Source organism: Monodon monoceros, unplaced genomic scaffold, assembly GCF_005190385.1.
Source record: "Monodon monoceros isolate NGI ecotype Baffin Bay Population unplaced genomic scaffold, NGI_Narwhal_1 Super_Scaffold_6, whole genome shotgun sequence".
Classification (NCBI taxonomy): domain Eukaryota; kingdom Metazoa; phylum Chordata; class Mammalia; order Artiodactyla; family Monodontidae; genus Monodon; species Monodon monoceros.
In genome coordinates, this window is record NW_021703783.1 from 97,195,421 (window position 1) to 97,216,720 (window position 21,300).

The 21,300-nt window shown below is 45.1% G+C and overlaps 1 protein-coding gene across 3 annotated transcripts in view; it reads left to right on the forward strand.

Annotated features, from left to right (window-relative positions):
* PPARA (peroxisome proliferator activated receptor alpha) overlaps positions 1-21,300 on the forward strand; it is a 68,987-nt gene that overhangs the window by 28,257 nt on the left and 19,430 nt on the right. The gene's annotated exons all lie outside the window — the stretch shown is intronic.

The window sequence follows — 21,300 nt, forward strand, 5'->3', positions numbered from 1 at the left end:
ACTGCAAGGAGAAACAGACAAATAAAAAATTGTAGACAGAGGTAGTTTATTAAACAAATATAGAGAATATCAACAACGATATGGAAGATTTGAACATTATCAACCAATTTGATCTAATTGACATGTAGAACAATATATAGAACAATCTACCCAACAACAGCAGAATATACATTACTTTCAAGTGCATACAGATGTTTACCAAGGTACATTGTATTCTGGGCCATAAAACAAATCTCAATAAACTTTAAAAGATTCAAATCACATAAAGTAGATTCTCTGACATAATGGAATTAAATTAGAAATCGCTAATATAAACAGGAGTGAAAAATCACCAAATATTTGGAAACTAAATTACATGCTTCTAAATAAGCCATGTGTCAAAAACTAAATCAAAGAAGAAATTAGAAAGTATTTTGAACTGAATGAAAATAAAAACAACGTATTGAAATTTGTGGAATCTGCTATAGCAGTACTTAGATGAAAATTTATAACACTAAACACCTATATTAGAAAAGAAAAAAGGACTCAAATCAGTGACCTTAAGGAAAAGAAGAGCAAATTAAAGCCACTGTAAGCAGAAAAAAGGAAATAATGAAGATCAGGGTGAAATCGATGAATAGAAAACCAAACACAACAGAGAAGATCAATGAAACACAAAGCTGGTTCTCTGAGAAGATAAATAATGTTCATAAACCTCTAGCCTGGCTTATTTAGAAAAAGAAGAAAAGATACAAATTACTAATATCTGCATTGAGAGAGGTGACATCACTACAGATTCTACAGCTATTATAAGGATAACAGGAAAATATTATGAACTTTATGTCAATAAGTTTGACAACTCAGATAAAAAAGACAAATTACTTGAAATACACATATTTCCAAAACTGAACTCAAGAAGAAATAGATCATCTATCTAGCCCTACGTCTATTAAATAAATAGAATTTTAAAATCCTTTCCACAAAGAAACCTCAGGCTTAGATGGCTTCACTGGTAGGTTCTACCAAATATCTAAAGAATAAACAATTCCATTGTAGGCAAAATCTTCCAAAAAATGGAAGGGGTGGGAGTGTTTTGCAGTTCATTCCAGGAGGCTAGCATTAATCTGATACCACTACTAGGCAAAGACATTACAAGTAAAGAAAACTAAAGGCCGAGATCCCTTTTGGACATAGATGCAAAAATTCTAATTTACAGTTTAGGACATTGAGTCAATGATGTATAAAAAGAATGTCATATCATAGCCTAGTGGGGTCAGCCCAAGAATATAAGGATAGTTTAAAAGTCAAAAATTAGTGTAATTCAACAAATTAACAGAATGAAAAAGAAATACTATATAATCATTTCAATAGATATAGAAGAAGCATTTGATAAAATTTCATACTTGCTACTAACAGAAATCACTGTTTTTTACAAAGGTACAGACAGAGGCAGTTCAGTGGAGCAAGAACGATCTTTTCAACAAATGGCGCCGGCACAATTGCTTATCCATATGCCCCAAATGAACTTTGATCCATTCCTCATACCATATACAAAAATTAACTCAAAGGGCTTTCCTGGTGGCGCAGTGGTTGGGAGTCCGCCTGCCGATGCAGGGGACATGGGTTTGTGCCCCGGTCCGGGAGGATCCCACATGCCGCGGAGCGGCTGGGCCCGTGAGCCATGGCCGCTGGGCCTGCGCGTCCGGACCCTGTGTCCGCAACGGTAGAGGCCACAACAGTGAGAGGCCCGCGTACTGCAAAAAAAAAAAAAAAAAAAAGAAACCTCAAACTAGATCATAGATCTAAATGTAAAATCTAAAACTGTAAAACTTCTAGAAGAAAACACAGGGAAAAAAATCTTTACGACCTTGTGTTAGGCAAAGATTTCATAGATATGACACCAATAAGACAATCCACAAAAGAAAGAAATTGATGAATTGGACTTCATCAAAATGAAAACTTTGGCTCTTCAAAAGACAGTTTTGGGAAAATGAAAACACAGATTACAAACTGCAAAGAAATCTTTGTAAAGCATAAACCTGTTAAATACCAGAATACAGAAAAAAAAACTTTGGAAATTCACCAATAAGAAAATAGCCTAGTTTTTAAATGGGCAAGAGATTTGAACTGACACTTCAGCAAAGAAGATATGTGGGTAGCCAATAAGCATGAGGAAAATGTTCGACATCATTAGTCATCAGGGCAATGCAAATTAAACCTACAATCCGCATACCAGCATTCTGCAGCTTTCACAGAGGTGATATGGTACTACTACAGACCCATGAGAAACAAATACCGTATGCTAACACATAGATATGGAATCTAAAAAAAAAATGGTTCTGATGAACATAGGGGCAGGACAGGAATAAAGACGCAGACCTAGAGAATGGACTTGAGGACACAGAGGGGGAAGGGCAGGCTGGGACGAAGTGAGAGAGGAGCATTGACATATATACACTACCAAATGTAAAGTAGATAGCTAGTGGGAAGCAGCCGCATAGCATGGGGAGATCAGCGCAGTGCTCTGTGAGGGGTGGGATAACGAGGGTAGGAGGGACATGTAAGAGGGAGGGGATATGGGGATATATGTATGCATATGGCTGATTCATTTTGTTATACAGCAGAAACTAACACAACACTGTAAAGCAATTATGCTACAATAAAGATGTTAAAAAAAAATGGGGGGGCTTCCTTGGTGGCGCAGTGGTTGAGAGTCCGCCTGCCGATGCAGGGGACACGGGTTCGTGCCCCGGTCCAGGAAGATCCCACATGCTGTGGAGCGGCTAGGCCCGTGAGACATGGCCACTGAGCCTGCGGGTCCGGACCCTGTGTCCGCAACAGTAGAGGCCACAACAGTGAGAGGCCCGCGTACCGCAAAAAAAAAAAAAAAAAAAAGGGGGTACATCTAACTTTACCAGTGAATGTGTGTATAACCTTCATGTAAGACATTTCCAGAAGTGTATTGTTATATTAAATCCAAATCAGTACCTTTTAGTCAATAAAAAGCTTCTCTTAAATTAAAAAAAAAAAAGAATCTGCCTGCCAACACAGGGGACACAGGTTCAGTCCCTAGTCTGGGAAGATCCCACATGCCGCGAGGCACCTAAGCCCATGAGCCACAACTACTGAGCCTGCGCTCTAGAGCCTGTGTGCCACAGCTACTGAAGCCCACGGGCCTAGAGTCCATGCTCCTCAACAAGAGAAGCCACCGCAATGAGAAGCCCGCGCACCACAACAAAGAGTAGCCCCCGCTCTCCGCAGCTAGAGAAAGCCCACGTGCAGCAACAAAGACCCAATGCAGCCAAAAGTAAATAAATAAATTTATTTTTTAAAAAAAAGTTCGTCCATCATTACCCCCAAGACAAGTACCAAGTATTACGGGAGGGAGAGAATCCAGAGTCTCAGAGTGAGACACAGTTACCACACTAAAAGAATAAACAGGAGCTTTTCTACCTTCCCATCTGATGGGTGGTCTACCAGGATATTGAGTTACGAGTAGGAGTCACTTTCCTTCCCCGTTGTCTGGTGGGCTGTCCTCTTTATCCCAGTGTGTTCTGGAATTTCCCAGTGGCCTGCCTTGATGTGGGTCTGCATTCACGCATTCTGTTGGGAACCTGGAAATTCACAGCCTTCATTTCTGAGAATTGTTCTTGAATTCATTTGTGGATAATTGCCTCTGCCCGGTCTCCTCACCTCCATACCTCTGGGACATTGTCATTTGGTTGAGTCACCTCCTGCACTGGTACTCTCACTTTCTCGTCTGTCTTCCCCCATTTCCATCTCTGTCTTTTCTCTTTACTTTTTGGGAGATTATGGCCTTTATCCTCCAACCCTTCTATTAAGTTTGGGATCATGTTTTTAATTCCCAAGAGAGGTTTTTGTTCTCTGAATGCTCTTTTTTATGCCATGCTCTGCTTTTCATGAGTGCAATACCTCACCTTTCTGAGGATATCAATAATGTTTCCCCTGGCTATGTAGGTTTCTTCCTCCTGTATATTGTTTCCTCTGAGCTGTTTTTTCCTGTGTTGGTTGGTTGGTTGGCTCTCTTTATTTCACGGGAGGGGCCTTCCTCAGAAGTCTGGTATTTGTGGGGGACGGTTGCCTGATTTTCTTTAAAAGGGAGGAACTAAAAAGCTGATTGAGGCTGTGGGCAGAAGGTGGGGATGTTCACTTTAGACATCCTTGTGGAGATCAGGCTGGGACGGGGAGGAAAGGGCTCTTGATGGGCTGACTGCTGGTGTCTTTAAGTCTCCCTTCTTAAATGGAAGATATTCCCAGAGAAGATATTTCAATCCCCTATTTGGGGTTGAGGGGGAGGGAGGGAAGTAGACCTAGAGTCCCTGGGGTTCCAGAAGGAAGAGGACAAGCAGGCTGGGGTGTCAGCAATCCCCTGTGCTTGCTAACGCCCTGGTTCACATCCCTGCAGGCATGGCGAGTTGCCATGGAGACAGATGGGGGAGAGGATCTAGGGCCACTGCTCAGAGCTTCTGCCCATCCTCCTACTTTCGCCCCAGTTGTACCCATGCCTGGTACCTCCAGTTATTGAGTGCCCGGGGTTCTGCAGGGGGAACCTGGGGCTCCTGCTTTTCCAGGTGCTGGTTTCGTGGTCTCTCCTCCATCCTCCACATCCAGCTCCTTTCCAGCCTCCAGCTGCTCCTGCTGCTGTCTCCTCCTGCTCTTCTCTTCTTCCTGGATTGATCCCTTTTGGTTTTGTTTTCAGTCTTTTCCCTGTGGTTTCAGAGGGGATGCAGAAAAGAATGAAATGACGTGCATATGACTCACCACTTCATCTCAAGTTCAGCATCTCTCTTGATAGATGGGAAATGGAGGCTTAGGGACTTTGTAGATTAGCTCAAATGTTACACAACTTACATTCAGCGGTGGCAGTTTTGATGCCTCCAGAACCCATGCTTCCTAATCATTGGGCTAAGATTAAAGTTTTAATTAAAAAAAGAAGTTCTGGGAATTCCCTGGAGGTCCAGTGGTTAGGACTCCACGCTTCCACTGCTGGGGGCCCGGGTTCAATCCCCAGTTGGGGAACTAAGATCCCGCGTGCCACGGAGCACGTCCAAAACAAACAAACAAACACACACGCACAAAATAAAAATTTAAAAAAGAAGTTCTGCAAAGCTGAGCTCTCCTGTTTAATTTTTAAGTGCGGTGATTGGGTTTCTCTCTGAAATCTCTCCCTCTACAATACTCGGTGCCACCTAGTATTCTGTCTTCTGGGGTGATTATCGGTGAACATGTTTTATCTTCCACCATCTCCTGATTACTTTGGAAATCCTTAAGGATAAGAGCTATGTCCTAGTCAGGTGTCTTCTCAAAATGCCTATCACAGGCCATTCACAGACCAATAACGCTGAAGATAAACCACTGCTCAGTGACAATAGAAATAAAACTATAATATATGTCCATTGCCTAAGTAGAACTACTGAAGAGAAGTGTGTTTCTTTTTCCCAATCTCCTTATCCTTATGGAGGAGGATGAAACCAGTGAAAACATTCTATTAATATCCCAGATTTGGGCTTTTTTCTTCCTTTTGTCTCATTTGCTGGAGAGCAAAACACAGACTGAGAATGAGCAAGCATCCGTTGTTCAGTCAAGTAGGAGAAGCAGAAGACAGAAAACTCTGAAGGACTGACACACCGATTCATTTTGAACCTTAGTGTTATTTATGAAAATGTCCAAAAAATGGTTTTCACCTTGCAGAAAGTTGAACCATGTTGGTAAAGTTTATGTTATTCTGAGCGCATTTATGAAAAGGCTGGTGCTAAATTCCCGATGGTTCTGTGGGCCGAGTGAGCACTGGATTTTCAGAGTGTTGCTGGAGGGGCTTTTCTCTCTTAGAAACTTCTGGTATTTACCATTTCTCATTACATTATGAGTAGAGTGAGAAAGGTTTTACTTTGAGTTCTGCTCTTGAGTTTTTACTCTGAGTTTACCCTGTTCTGCTCTTCCACCGCTGCTTCTCGTAAGACTTGAAGAAGTGGAAGGACATTCAGAACTTATCTGCTCTGGCAAAATACAATACCATTGACCATATCCAAAACGGAAGGGGAAAGTTAAAGGTGAAAGATCTAAAAATGGACACATCACTGCCATTTGCAGCCACGTGGATGGACCTGGAGATGATCATACTAAGTGAAGTAAGTCAGACAGAGAAAGACAAATACCATGTGATATCGCTTATATGCAGGATCTAAAACAATGATACAAAACAGAAACAGACTCACAGACATAAAAAACAAACTTATGGTTACCAAAGGAGATGGCCGGGGGGAGGGATAAATTAGGAGTTTGGGATTAAACAGGTACATACTACTGTATATAAAATAGATAAACAAGGACCTACTGTGTAGCACAGGGACCTGTATTCAGTATCTTGTAAAAACCTATACTGGAAAAGAATATGAAAAAGAGTATATATGTATGTGTGTGTGTTGTACTAACAACAACAATACAGCATTGTAAGTTAACTATACTTCAGTGTTTAAAGAATGGTTAAAAAAAAAAGAAAGAAAAATGGACACATCTCTTTTATCAACTTCCTGGAATCATAAAACCAAAACTAACCTCCAGCGTATATTAGAACTACACCAAAAGTAATTATCTTTCTACTTGGTTACTCTTGGTTTAGAGCAAATTTAGATTTCCATCAAGTTGGCCCCGAGAAGTTAAAGATAAAGGGAAAGGGACTTCTGTCTTTCCCTTAAAACCAGTACTGCACCTTTGGGCCTCTAGGCACTACAGGACTGGCAGTAGAAATACATTCATGGGACAACTAACTGCTGAACAATCATCGACAGGAAAACACTGGAACTCACCAAAAAAGATACACCCCATCCAAAGGCAAAGGAGAAGCCACAGTGAGATGGTAGGAGGGGCGCAATCACAATAAAATCAAATCCCATAACCGCTGGGTGTGTGACTCACAAACTGGAGAACACTTATACCACAGAAGTCCACCCACTGGAGTGAAGGTTCTGAGCCGCACGTCAGGCTTCCCAACCTGGGTTGTCTGGCAATGGGAGGAGGAATTCCCAGAGAATCAGACTTTGAAGGCTAGCGGGATTTGACTGCAGAACTTCGACAGGACTGGGGGAAACAGAGACTCCACTCTTGGAGGGCACACACAAAGTAGTGTGTGCATAGGGACCCAGGGGAAGGAGCAGTGACCCCGGAGGAGACTGAACCAGACCTACCTGCTAGTGTTGGAGGGTCTACTGAAGAGGTGGGGGGTGGCTGTGGCTCACCACAGGGACAAGGACACTGGCAGCAGAAGTTCTGGGAAGTACTCCTTGGCGTGAGCCCTCCCAGAGTCCACCATTAGCCCCACCAAAGAGCCAGTAGCCTCCAGTGCTGGGTCACCTCAGGCCAAACAACCAACATGGAGAGAACTCAGCCCCACCCATCAGGAGACAAGTGGATTAAAGTTTTACTGAGCTGCCCACCAAATCAACACCAGCCCCACCCATCAGGAGACAAGTGGATTAAAGTTTTACTGAGCTGCCCACCAAATCAACACCCAGCTCTACCCACCACCAGTCCCTCCCATCAGGAAGCATGCACAAGCCTCTCACCCACCAGAGGGCAAACAGCAGAAGCAAGAACTATAATCCTGCAACCTGTGGAATGAAAAGCACACTCACAAAATGACAAGGCAGACAAAATGAAAAGGCAGAGGACTATGTACCAGATGAAGGAACAAGATAAAACCCCAGAAAAAAAACCTAAATGAAGTGGAGATAGGCATCCTTCCAGAAAAAGAATTCAGAAAAATGATAGTGAAGATGATCCAGTACCTTGGAAAAAGAATGGAGGCAAAGATCAAGAAGATGCAAGAAATGTTCAACAAAGACCTAGAAGAATTAAAGAACAAACAAACAGATGAATAATACAATAACTGAAATGAAAACTACACTAGAAGGAATCAATAGCAGAGTAACTGAGGCAGAAGAACAGATAGGTGACCTGGAAGACATAATGGTGGAATTCACTGCTGCAGGACAGAATAAAGAAAAAAGAATGAAAAGAAATGAAGACAGCCTAAGAGACCTCTGGGGAAACATTAAACACACCAACATTCACATTATAGGGGTCCCAGAAGGAGAAGAGAGAGAGAAAGGACCTGAGAAAATATTTGAAGAGATTATAGCTGAAAACTTCCCTAATATGGGAAAGGAAATAGCCATCCAAGTCCAGGAAGCACAGATAGTCCCAGGCAGGATAAACCCAAGGAGAAACACACCGAGATACATAGTAATCAAACTGACAAAAATTAAGGACAAAGAAAAATTATTAAAAGCAACAAGCGAAAAATGACAAATAACATACAAGGGAACTCCCATGAGGTTAACGGCTGATTTCTCAGCAGACTTTCTACCAGCCAGAAGGGAGTGGCACGATATATTTAAAGTGATGAAAGGGAAGAACCTACAGCCAAGATTACTCTACCCAGCAAGGATCTCATTCAGATTTGACAGAGAAATCAAAAGCTTTACAGACAAGCAAAAGCTAAGAGAATTCAGCACCACCAAACCAGCCCTAAAACAAATGCTAAAGGAACAACTACTGAAGCCCATGCGCCTAGAGCCCGTGCTCCACAACAAGAGAAGCCACCGCATTGAGAAACCCACACACCGCAACGAAGAGTAGCCCCCGCTCACCACAAATAGAGAAAGCCTGCACGCAGCAATGAAGATCCAACGCAGCCAAAATAAATAAATTTTTTAAAAAAATCTTCCAACAAAAATCCAGGACCAGATGGCTTCACAGGTGAATTTTAGTGAACACTTAGGGAGAGCTAACACCCATCCTTCTCAAACTCTTCCAAAAAATTGCAGAGGTAGGAACACTCCCAAACTCATTCTACAAGGCCACCATCACCCTGATACCAAATCCAGACAAAGATACTACAAAAAAAGAAAATTACAGACCAGTATCACTGATGAGTATAGATGCAAAAATCCTCAACAAAATACTAGCAGACAGAATCCAACAACACATTAAAAGGATCATAGGGCTTCCCTGATGGCGCAGTGGTTGGGAGTCCGCCTGCCGATGCAGGGGACACGGGTTCGTGACCCAGTCCAGGAGGATCCCACATGCCATGGAGCGGCTGGGCCCGTGAGCCATGGCCGCTGAGCCTGCGTCTCCAGAGCCTGTGCTCTGCAACAGGAGAGGCCACAACAGTGAGAGGCCCACGTACCGCAGAAATAAAATTAAATTAAATTAAAAAAATAAAGTATCATATACCATGATCAAGTGAGATTTATCCCAGGGATGCAAGGATTCTTCAATATATGCAAATCAGCCAATGTGATACCTCATATTAACAAATTGAAGAATAAAAACCATATGATCATCTCAATAATTGCAGAAAAAGCTTTTGACAAAATTCAATACCCATTTATGATAAAAACTCTCCAGGAAGTGCACATAGAGGGAGCTTACCTCAACATAATAAAGGCCATATACAACAAACCCACAGCAAACGTCATTCTCAATGGTGAAAAACTGAAAGCATTTCCTCTAAGATCAGTAACAAGACAAGGATGTCCACTCTCACCACTATTATTCAACATAGTTTTGGAAGTCCTAGCCACGGCAATCAGAGAAGAAAAAGAAATAAAAGGAATACAAATTGGAAAAGAAGAAGTCAAACTGTCACTGTTTGCAGATGACATGATACTATACATAGATAATCCTAAAGATGCTACCAGAAAAGTACTAGAGCTAATCAGTGAATTTGGTAAGGTTGCAGGAAACAAAATTAATACACAGAAATCTCTTGCATTCTTATACACTAATGATGAAAAATCAGAAAGAGAAATTAAGGAAACAGTCCCATTCACCACTGCAACAAAAAGAATAAAATACCTAGGAATAAACATACCTAAGGAGGTGAAAGACCTGTACTCAGAAAACTATAAGACACTGATGAAAGAAATCAAAGATGACACAAACAGATGGAGAGATATACCATGTTCTTGGATTGGAAGAATCAATATTGTGAAAATGACTGTACTACCCAAAGCAATCTACAGATTCAGTGCAATCCCTATCAAATTACCAGTGGCATTTTTTACAGAACTAGAACAAAAAATCTTAAAATTTGTATGGAGACACAAAAGACCCCTAATAGCCAAAGCAATCTTGAGGGAAAAAACCAGAGCTGGAGGAATCAGACTCCCTGACTTCAGACTATACTACAAAGCTACAGTAATCAAGACAGTACAGTACTGGCACAAAAACAGAAATACAGATCAACAGAACAGGATAGAAAGCCCAGAGATAAACCCATGCACCTATGGTCAACTAATCTATGACAAAGGAGGCAAGGATATACAATGGAGAAAAGACAGTCTCTTCAATAAGTGGTGCTGGGAAAACTGGACAGCTACAGGCAAAAGAATGAAATTAGAACACTCCCTAACACCATACACAAAAATAAACTCAAAATGGATTAAAGACCTAAATGTAAGACCAGACACTATAAAACTCTTAGAGGAAAACATAGGAAGAACATCTTTGACATAAATCACAGCAAGATCTTTTTTTGACCCACCTCCTAGAGAAATGGAAATAAAAACAAAAATAAACAGATGGGACCTAACGAAACTTAAAAGCTTTTGCACAGCAAAGGAAACTATAAACAAGATGAAAAGACAACTCTAAGAATGGGAGAAAATATTTGCAAACGAATCAACAGACAAAGGACTAATCTCCAAAATTATATATATAAACAGCTCATGCAGTTCAAAATTTAAAAAATGAACAACCCAATCAAAAAATGGGCAGAAGATCTAAATAGACACTTCTCCAAAGAAGACATACAGATTGCCAAGAGGCACATGAAAAGCTGCTCAACATCACTAATTATTAGAGAAATTCAAATCAGAACTACAATGAGGTATCACCTCACTTCGGTTAGAATGGGCATCATCAGAAAATCTACAAACAGCAAATGCTGGAGAGGGTGTGGAGAAAAGGGAACCCTCCTGCACTGTTGGTGGGAATGTAAATTGATACAGCCACTATGGAGAACAGTATGGAGGTTCCTTAAAAAACTAAAAATAGAATTACCATATGATCCAGCAATCCCACTACTGGGCATATACCCAGAGAAAACCATAATTTAAAAAGACACATGCACACCAATGTTCATGGCAGCACTATTTACAATAGCCAGGACATGGAAGCAACCTAAATGCCCATCGACAGATGAATGGATAAAGAAGATGTGGCACATATATACAATGGAATATTACTCAGCCATAAAAGGAACGAAATAGGGTCATTTGTAGAGACATGGATGGACCTAGAGACTGTCATACAGAATGAAGTAAGTCAGAAAGAGAAAAACAAATATCATATGTTAACGTGTATACGTGGAACCTAGAAAAATGGTGCAGATGAACTGGTTTGCAGGGCAGAAATAGAGACACATATGTAGAGAGCAAACGTATGGACACCAAGGGGGAAAGCAGCAGGGGTGGTGGTGGTGCTGTGATGAATTGGGGGATTGGGATTGATGTATATACACTAATATGTATAAAATAGATAACTAATAAGAACCTGCTGTATAAAAAAATAAAATAAAATTCAAAAAAAAACCACCTAAGTGCATATGACTAAGTGAAAGAAGCCAACCTGAAAAGGGTACATACTGTATGATTGCAAATATATGACATTCTAGAAAAGACCAAACTATGGAGACAGTAAAAAGACCAGGGCTTGCCAGGGATTAAGTGGGAAGGAGACATAAATAGGCAGAGTTTTAGAACAGAAACTACTCTGTATGATACTGTAATGGTGGATACGTGTCATTATACATTTGTCAAAACCCATAGAATTCACAACACCAGGAGTGAACCCTAATGTCAACTGTGGATTTTGGGTGATAATGATGTGTCAGTACAGGTTCATTGATTGTAACAAATGTCCCACTCTGGTGTGGGATGTTGACAGTCGGGGAGGCTCTGCTTATGTGGGGAGAAGGGGGTACATGGAAACTCTCTTGTACCTTCCACTCGGATTTGCTGGGAACCTAAAACTGTTTTGTTTTTTTTTTCCAACATTTATTTATTTATTTATTTTTGGCTGCACAGGGTCTTAGTTGCGGCACACGAGCTTCTTAGTGGCAGCAGGCATGCGGGATCTACTACCCCAACTAGGGGTTGAACCCGGGTTTCTGCATTGGGAGCGCGGAGCCTTAACCACGGGACCGCCAGAGAAGTCCCTTAAAGCTGTTCTTAAAAATAAAGTCCAGTTTAAAAAAAAATCTGGATTTGATGACCTGCTTAACAGAGCGAAAAATTGATCAGAGCTGCAAAACACCAGTGCACTTGGTTGTATCTTGTCTTCTCCAGTTTGCAACTCTACCCCCGTGGTTAACTGTACTCTTTGACTTACCTCTCCCGAAGCTGTTGACCCTGGTTTGGGAAGAATTGTGAGAAACAGAGTCAAAGAGTCTTCAGTGTAATACTCTCTGAAATTTGAAGGCTAAGCAATGCAATATATGGAAGAGTGGTGCCCTAGAAAACAAACGTTTCCTTTGTGGTTCAGCTCAGCGCATCCAAGGGGTATTTTGTGTAGGACACTTGCATAAGGCTTGCTCTTGCCTTTGGGGATATCATAGTTTGGGGAAGACCAGCCAGGCAGGAGGAAGGGCGTGACTAAAGGATAAAGGCATGGGTGGGGCCGGGGGAACAGAGTTCCACACTAAGGAAGGAGGAAGGAGAGCCGCCACGAGCCCGGAGCTCCACAGACACAAGGAACACATGCAGCGATCACGTGGATGTTATTAACCTGATTCACGGTTGAAGTGTCCAAGGTTGCCAGGAGCACTGCCCTCGGCCCGAGGTTGGGGCTTCGTCCACCCGGCCCGCCTAGATGCTGCTGTTGATAAGAACCCTATGAGGAGAACATTGCTAACATTATCAGGACTTCCCGGAAGAGGAGATGACGTTTGCAGAGGCCGAGCCTGTGCGTCCCACAGACACCGTAACCTGCAGTTCGCAACTCCCTTCCATGGGTCTCTCCACCCTGGGAACGCGCTCTTCTCTTTACGTTCCGGATTTCGTGGATGTCACCCCATCTGCCCAGTTACCTGAGCCAGAGGGGAGGTTTATCCGAGGCTCTGCCCTAGTTCCCTGCTCCATGCCCTGCCAGCTGTCCGTGTTAGCACTTCGTCCTCTTCCGCCCTCCCCGCCTCCCCACATCAGCTCCCGGGGGCACCGTCACCTCTTAGGGGACGGTTACCACAGCCTCCTAAGGAGTCTTGCTGCGGCTCGCCTTATCTGCTTTCAATCTGGACTCCAGCCTGCTGCCAGAACAATCCTGAGGCAGCTCTTACCATCCCTCCGCGACTCCTTTACTGCTTGCGGGGCAGAGTCCACACTCCCGCGCCTGAGAGCGCTGATGCACCTTGATTGCACTGCCGGCCTCTCCCGGCCCCCACCCTGTGCTGCGTCAAAAATGGTCCCAGTTTCTCTGGGGCTCCCCCACCTCAGAGGCGGGGTTCGTTTCCCCACCCCTTGGATCTGGGCTCGCCTCGTAACTCGCTTTGACCCGCAGAATGTGGCAGAAGTGGTGCAGCATTTACGAGTGAGGTCTCGAAGTCTCCGCGTTCACTGTCGGAACACGAAGGCACCTGCAGAAGCCTGTGCTGGCCTCCGTAGGACGTGGTGAGAAGGGCCCGGCCACGGTCAGCCACCTCCACCGACCCTCCAGCCACGGCTGCCCCCTGGCCACAGAAGACCCGGCCAGTCCGGCCCAGCCCAAGTTGCTGAGCCACTGGATTGTGAGCAAATAAAGTGGCATAGTTCAAGCCACTGAGCTTTGGGGCTGTTTGCTGTGCAGCGACGCGTAGCTGACCCAGCCCCCTCAAAGTGGGTTGTCCAGACCTCGGCTACTTACTCTGATGTTTTAGGTCATCTCTGCATGTGGGCTCTTCTTAGAGGTGCCCCTTACCGTTTTTTGTCCTTTGCTGCTGCATCCCTTTCTGACCACCTCTTAGGATACAGCTCGGGTGTGCCCTCCGCTGTGGAGCCTTCCCAACCCTCAGGGTGTCCCGTGACGGCACGCGTCACACCGCCTCTGCGACGATCACTTGTTTATTTCTTTCTCTTTCTTCGCTTACTGGCAGCACAAGCGACTTTCCTCCCCGAGTCTCTGAGTTTTCTCCTCTGTCAATGGGACCAGTGCTACCTACCCTGCCCCGGTGCTGGACCCATTAAAAAAAAGCAATGCAGTGACTGTTACCGAGGGCCTGGCTCTGGGGTGCTCTGTGCACCTTCCTTGTCTTCCTCCCTGCCCTGTTCCCGGCCCCCACACCTGCTGCCCTGGGCTGGGTGTCCCCCCTGGGTGTCTCCAGGGAGAAGCACAGTCACCAGCTCAGGGGGACTTACATGGTCCACAAAGTCATAAAACCCGGCCTCCCATCCCAACGGTGACCACCAGCGTGACTCTGAAAGTGAAGGCTCAGCCTTACGTCTGCCTGTCGTCTATGTGATGTATTTCTGCCAAGACCCATCAGGACCTCCTTGTCTGGAACTGTCGAGGGCCTCGGGCCGCCATTGCTTCTCTGTCGTCTGGCTGCTAAAAGCTCAGCGCCGTCCCCGTGGCTCCTGGTTCTGTCTACACTGGGTCAAAACTTTTGTGTGGTAAATGCGAATTTCATTTCCATGGACTTTTGCTGACAATTTAAAAAAATTTTTCATTGGAGTATAGTTGATTTACAATGTTGTGTTAATTGCTGCTGGACAGCGAAGTGATTCAGTTATATACATTATATTTTCTTTTTCATATTCTTTTCCATTATGGTTTATTACAGGATACTGTATATATTCCCTTGTGCTGTACACTAGGACCTTGTTGTTGATCCATTCTTTATATAGTAGTTTGCATCTGCTAATGTATGATCATCTCTAGGTCCATCCATGTAGCTGCAAGTGGCATTATTCTTTTTTTATGGCTGAGTAATATTCCATTGTATATATGTACCACATCTTCTTTATCCATTCCTCTGTCGATGGACATTTTGGTTGCTTCCATGTCTTGGCTGTTGTGAATACTGCTGCTATGAACATAGGGGTACATGTATCTTTTTGAATTACAGTTTTTTCTGGTTATATGCCCAGGAGTGGGATTGCTGGACCATATGGCAACTCTATTTTTAGTTCTTTTGAGGAACCTCCATACTGTTTTCCATAGTGGCTGCATCCACTGACTTTTTTTTTTTTTCTAAATCTGGTTTGTTTGTTTTTTTTCAATTTTATTTATTTATTTTTGGCTGCATTGGGTCTTCGCCGCTGCGTGCAGGCTTTCTCTAGTTGTGGCGAGCAGGGGCCACTCTTGGTTGCGGTGCGCGGTGTTCTCACTGAGGTGGCCTCTCTTGTTATGGAGCACAGGCTGTAGGCTTCAGTAGTTGTGGCACATGGGCTTCAGCAGCTGTGGCACGTGGGCTCAGTCGTTGTGGCGCACAGGCCTAGTTGCTCCGCGGCACGTGGGATCCTCCGGGACCAGGGCTCGAACCTGTGTCCCCTGCATTGGCAGGCGGATTCCTAACCACTGCGCCACCAGGGAAGTCCCCATGCGTTGGCTTCTAATTCTTGTAGTAAGCTTCTCTGCTCACTCAAATTCCATTGCAGCTGACATTAAAGTGTGTCCAAATTGTAGCTTTCCTGTAATTATTTTGATATCACCATCCACAAAAGTAAGATTATATTTAAGAATGATAACACCCTTTTCAGGACAATGGGAAAGAGTTGGGTTTGAAGTGGCTGGAGCCACTTCTATACTATCATAGAGTGTGATCTTTGTGTAAAACTGGAGGGCGTTTTCTTGGAAACAGTCGGGAACATTCTTTTTGCACCTTTAAAGATAAAGGTGTAGAGGCTCGCAACTACCCTTTATCCCCCATTTTTGCATGCCAAATTCTTTTGATTATAAAATTTCATGCCTTAGGCATTGTTGGGAAAGATCTAGAAAGCTCTACTTAAATCTCTCTGATGTGCAGACTGTTCATAATAGGTTTGATTTAATTCATTAAAATACATAGTCCTTCGTTTCCTTACCATTATTATACTCTGGTCCTTTTTTCTTCTGTTTTACACGTGTTTCCTAGGCATTTTCTATACTTACTTAGTCGTTAATCATTATGCATGGGCTAATGATTAAGCTATTTCAGTGAACTTCTGGTGCGAGGTAAAGGTACAGAGGGCTTTTTAGCATTCTTGTGTTTATTTTGAAATGTTGTTTTCAATCCTAGCCCAACAAATTAAGCCAAAGGCATCTAGATAGTATCTCTAATATCTAAAAAGTATATAGGAAAGTATAAAGAACCTGACAAGGGAGTGAAATAGAAATGGTGAAAACCAGAAAAATCTGTTGTCTGAGAGCTGCTTGTCTGCTACATAAATGGTGCTCCTTTGACAGAAATTCCATCTTTTACCTTTAAACCATTCAATGAAGTCTAACTGGATTTGATTTAGCAAAGGCAAGTGTCAGTAGATTCCTCTGAGCTGGCATTAATGAGGCATAGTAAGTGATCATTTGGGAGGGCTTGACAACACAGGAAGCTCCAGTCGAGTACAGAAAGGTAAAAGCAGCAAAGTGAAAGACGGGTGTCTGCAACTGTTTACTCGGACTCTTTGGAGTCAGATACAAGTTCTGAGTGTGAGAATTCCAGCCCAGTTCCACTTGTTCTTTTTCTTTGAGTATCTATTTTCATGGCATGTAAACGTGTTTCAATAGCTAACTTTTATTTAACACTTAATTTCAGAGAACGTTTACAAAAGGCGTTCTAGGTCCAAGAAGGTCGGTTAATAATGTACGGGGCAAAAATGGGTGACATACATTAACACGGTTGGGAGCCAACAACCAAGTGATTTCCGCTTAGTCTTTTATTCCAGTCAGATGATGGCGCTTCTTTACACTTTCTTCAAAGCACTGAACTTATTTTATCACCGAACATTTCCCAGGTTCTCTGCCTGTTGCTTCTAAGGTAGAGTCAGGCTGGTGATCTGTTCGTGCCTTTCCTGAGCAGTCTGTAATGTGTGCCAGTCGGTTGCCCAGGCTGTGGGCACAGTACCCATTCTCAAGATAAAGGAGTCGGTAAGCAACCCCTCTGCCCCCTACATCTCTGTTTGAAGCTTGCCCTTTCCTGCCGACTTGGACTTTGTTGTTCACTATGATGCTTAGATTTGTTTGTTTGTTTGTTTGTTTCCTCTCTCACGCTTAGTTTTTAAGTCCCGACAATGGTTATGACTCACTCTGTAAATTTCCGATCACTTTCCCGAGGTAGTGCCACTCTGACTTCTGTTTCAGACATCCTTACGTTTTGTTGTCTTTCGAATACTGACTGCACGTGCCGTTTTGCCGTCTGGGTGACACAGGCTGTGGAGGCAGCTGCAAAGCCGGGGTGGGGCCTCACAGACTTCCACCTGCTGAGTGTGGACTAAGTTCGAGTTCTCTGCCAAGCTCGCTCAGCAGTGGGGGTGGAAACGGAACACCTGCTGCATCGTAGGGATTGTGCTGGAAGTACGGACGCAGAGATTAGCAAAGTCCATCCCTACCCGCAAGCGACGTACCGTCTAGTGGGAGACATGAAAACATTTCCAACACTGTCCCTATAATTAGGGCTACATCAGAACTGGGGCCAAGGTGCTGGGGGGACCCTGAGCACAGTGTGCTGGGCCCTCCTTGTCTTAGACTCAGAGCTCATGACGCCACCAGCAACTCATTTTAGCCGATCTTCCCAACAGTCGAGTCATCTGAGAGTTGGTGATAAGGAAAATCCCTTGATGTCAAGGTTAACAATTAGTGTTAAAATTCTTCCGGTGTTTTCACCTGCCCTGTGTTTGGGTGACATAAAGCAACGGCAGGATTCTGTGCCCCCTCCCTCCTTCTCTCCCTCTCTCTCTTCCTCCCTCACTCCGTTCCTTCCTTCTTCCTTTCTTTCTTGCCTGTATCTTTTTTTCCCCAGTGTTCTATAGTTTTCCTATACCCTGCTTCGTAATTCTCAAAGCAACATTTTGACTGAAAAGTGTTCTACTAAAAGTAGAATTTCAGCAGTTTACATCTGAGCTTCTGTTCTATAGGATGCAGCTGTAACATTTAAATTGGATGGGAAAGAAAACAAAATGCCTTTAGAAACCAACGCGTCTCAGGATTGATTATCCAGGAAGGGGTGATGGGATTATGCATTCACCACGTCTTTGCTGGAACTCGGCTTTATTACCTCTTCTCAGCACCCCTGCTCTCTCCCTCATTTCTCCCTGCAAGGGATCCAAGGCCTGTTTGAGTTCCGCTTGCATCCACTCCTGGCTTCTTACCTCCTCGGCCACACTGGGAGCTGCTAAGAGGTCGTTTGCTGTGCCTCTTTCTCCCTCCAAAGCCCCAGAGGACCTAGGACATCGGGCACAGGGCACAGTAACTGGTTGCCCGTCTCGATGGACCAGGCGGTGGCCGTGTTCTGTGGATTTGAAAGGCAGGTACTTGCCGTGACCTTCCTGCCCCCCGAGCAGAGGTGACCGCAGCGTGGGGAGAGCAGGTGCGGAGCCTGCCAGGAAGCCGCAGGCCGGCGGAGCGGGCTGCGTGCCATGCAGCCTCGGCTCTACCCGGGGACACGTCCAAAGGGCACTCTCCCTTATCTGCTCTGGCTGGAAGCAGGCAGGGCCAGGATGTCCAGTGATCTGTGCAAAGGCCAGTCCTCTGGCCGGAGGTCACGGTGTTGCCTCACTCCCCAGGGATCTCGTTTAGCTCTTCTTAACAGGAACACCGGGTGTTTCTCTACATAAATCTCAGGTATCCTTTAAAAGCAGCCGATAAGTAAGATGATAAGATCTCAAAGCATTCCAACTCCCTGGATGTAATGACAGGGAGACTAACATTTAGTCAAAGATCAGTTCCTCCCGTTCTGGACACTCCTGGTTGGAAGATAGAATATTTGCAGGACTAAGAGGCTGCTGTGTTTTCCTTGCAGCGCTGAGGCTATGACAGGGCAGAGGAGGTGGTGGTCACGGCCCCACTGATAACACAGCCTCTGCCCGGCTATCAGATATCTGTTAGGCTGAACTTTACGGTGACGGTAGTAAGTTAATGACCGCACTTTGGAACCTTTTGTTCATGGTGGAAAATACCTTAAGTAACGCTTACACCTTTATCTTACTTGCCATTTGAAGAAATTCAGTTGTGATGCAGAATAAAATATGATAGAAAAAATGCACATATTCACAGCCTGATTTACACTAATAGATGAGAAAGCCTTCTAAATCTTATGGAAGTTTAATGATTCTCTTTTCTTTTTCATTGTGTGTTATTGTCCATTTATTACCAGAATTCCAGGCATGAGAGGCGAATTTCCCAAAAATGTGTGAACTGGACCCATTTTTCATTTCTAAAGCAAGCCGAACCATCCCTTCATCTTTGCCCTTGAAGCTACTGTTTACTTTCAGCTGGGCTGAAATGTGCAGTGTTTTACGCAAGCCCGTTCCGCGCGTTTGCTTTGGCAGTGTGTTGTCACTCGGTCCACAGAGCCCAGCCTTCTGTGATCGCGGGGAGAGGGCAGCCGCCTCGCGCTGAGCCCTGCCGGTGGTTGGTGGCACGCACCTCCTCTGGTCCTGTCCGCGACGTGAGCCTTGGGCTTCCGTGTGACCATTTCAGAAGCTAAATGTCACCTTGTCGGCCCCGTTGGCGAGAAGGGACCCTACGAGGCTCAAGGGTGGACCTGGAGCGGGGCCTGGGGAAGGCAGGGATGGGAGGGGGGTTCAGGCAGGGGGGCTGGGGCCTGGCACAGAGGCGGACAGCACAGGGAGGTCTGGATGAGGCGATGGCCCAGTGCCACCGGTCACCCTGGGGGTGGGGGATGGCGACCAGGGCGAGATTGGGGGAGACAACGTCACCAGGGCCCATGTCGAGCTAGGAGAACGGACAAAAGGCTGAGGGTCACAGGAAGTGGTTTCAGAGGCTTGAGCAAGAGCCTGAAGCCAGCCGTCACGGGAAGGACCGCTGTTTTGACTTTGTACCTGTGCGCATGTGCTCGGCTGCCCTAACAATGGGCCACCGACTGGGGCCCCTAAACAGCAGGCATTTACTTCTCACAGTCCTGGAGGCCTGAAGTCCAAGATCAAAGTGTCGGCGGCTTTGGTTTCTCCCGAGGCCCCTCTGCTTGGCTTGCAGGTGGCGGCCTTCCCGCTGGGTCTTCACGTGGTCGCCCCTCTGTGTGTGCACCCCGCTGTCTCTCTTTGTGTGTCCAAATCTCCTCTTCTTATAAGGACACCAGCCAGATTGGATTAGGGCCCCCTCTAAACACCTCATTTTAGTGGAATCACCTCTTTATTATCTCCAAAGGCAACCACATTCTGAGGTCCTAAGGGTTAGGACTCCCGCAGCGGAATCTGGGTGGACACGGTGCAGCCCGTAACAGTGCCCACGTGGAGAGCGTTCTTCTGTGTGTGAGTTGAAGCAGCCTAGCGCTGTCGGGGACTGATATGTTCAGATTTTTTTAACTCCACGATGTATTTGTTATGGCGCACTCGTTCTTTAGGAATACCTACGTGACTCCCCCCACGGGTGCAAGGAGAACATATAATATTGCCTCCAGCGTGTGTGCGGACTGCCTGCCCGTCCCACTCCCCCAGGGCTCCCACCTGAGCCAGACTGGCCTGCGCATGCCTGGAAGTACCCGCGTGCTTCCATCCTGGGGGCTTTTCACTTGCCGCTCCTTTTGCTGGAACATTCTACCCCAAATGTCCGTACAGCTCACTGCCTCATTCCTGCAGGTGTCTGCGCCCCTTTTCTGAGAGGTCCTCCCTGGCCGGTCATGTAGGGCAGTGTCCTTCCCCACCCTCCCCCTGCAGACTGTCCAGACCTGTCCCCACCAGAAGGTGCATTCTGGGACAGCGGGGGCTTTATGTGTGTCCTCTGCTGTTTTCGTCCACCTCGGATACGCCGTGTGTGCTCGACGGCGCATGAATGATTCCTGGCCTGCTCACCTCTGGCTCCTGAGACATGTTCTTGTTTAGAGATCTTCATTTTCTTGGGAGTTCCCTGGTGGTCTAGTGCCTTTCACTGCAGGGGTCTGGGTTTAATCCCTGCTCGGGAAACTGAGATCCCGCAAGCTGCTCGGCCAAAATAAAAAAGAATAATAAAGATTTCCATTTTCTTAATGAGCTTGTCAAGAGTCAAGCAGAGGTAAGGTGGCCAACAATGTTACTCTTTAGATTGTGAGTTCAGGAGTGTCTCTGCTGATAAATGATGTTTTCGTTCAAGGAAAGCCAGTGTCCTGCTATGTCCACTTCACCCATGACTTCT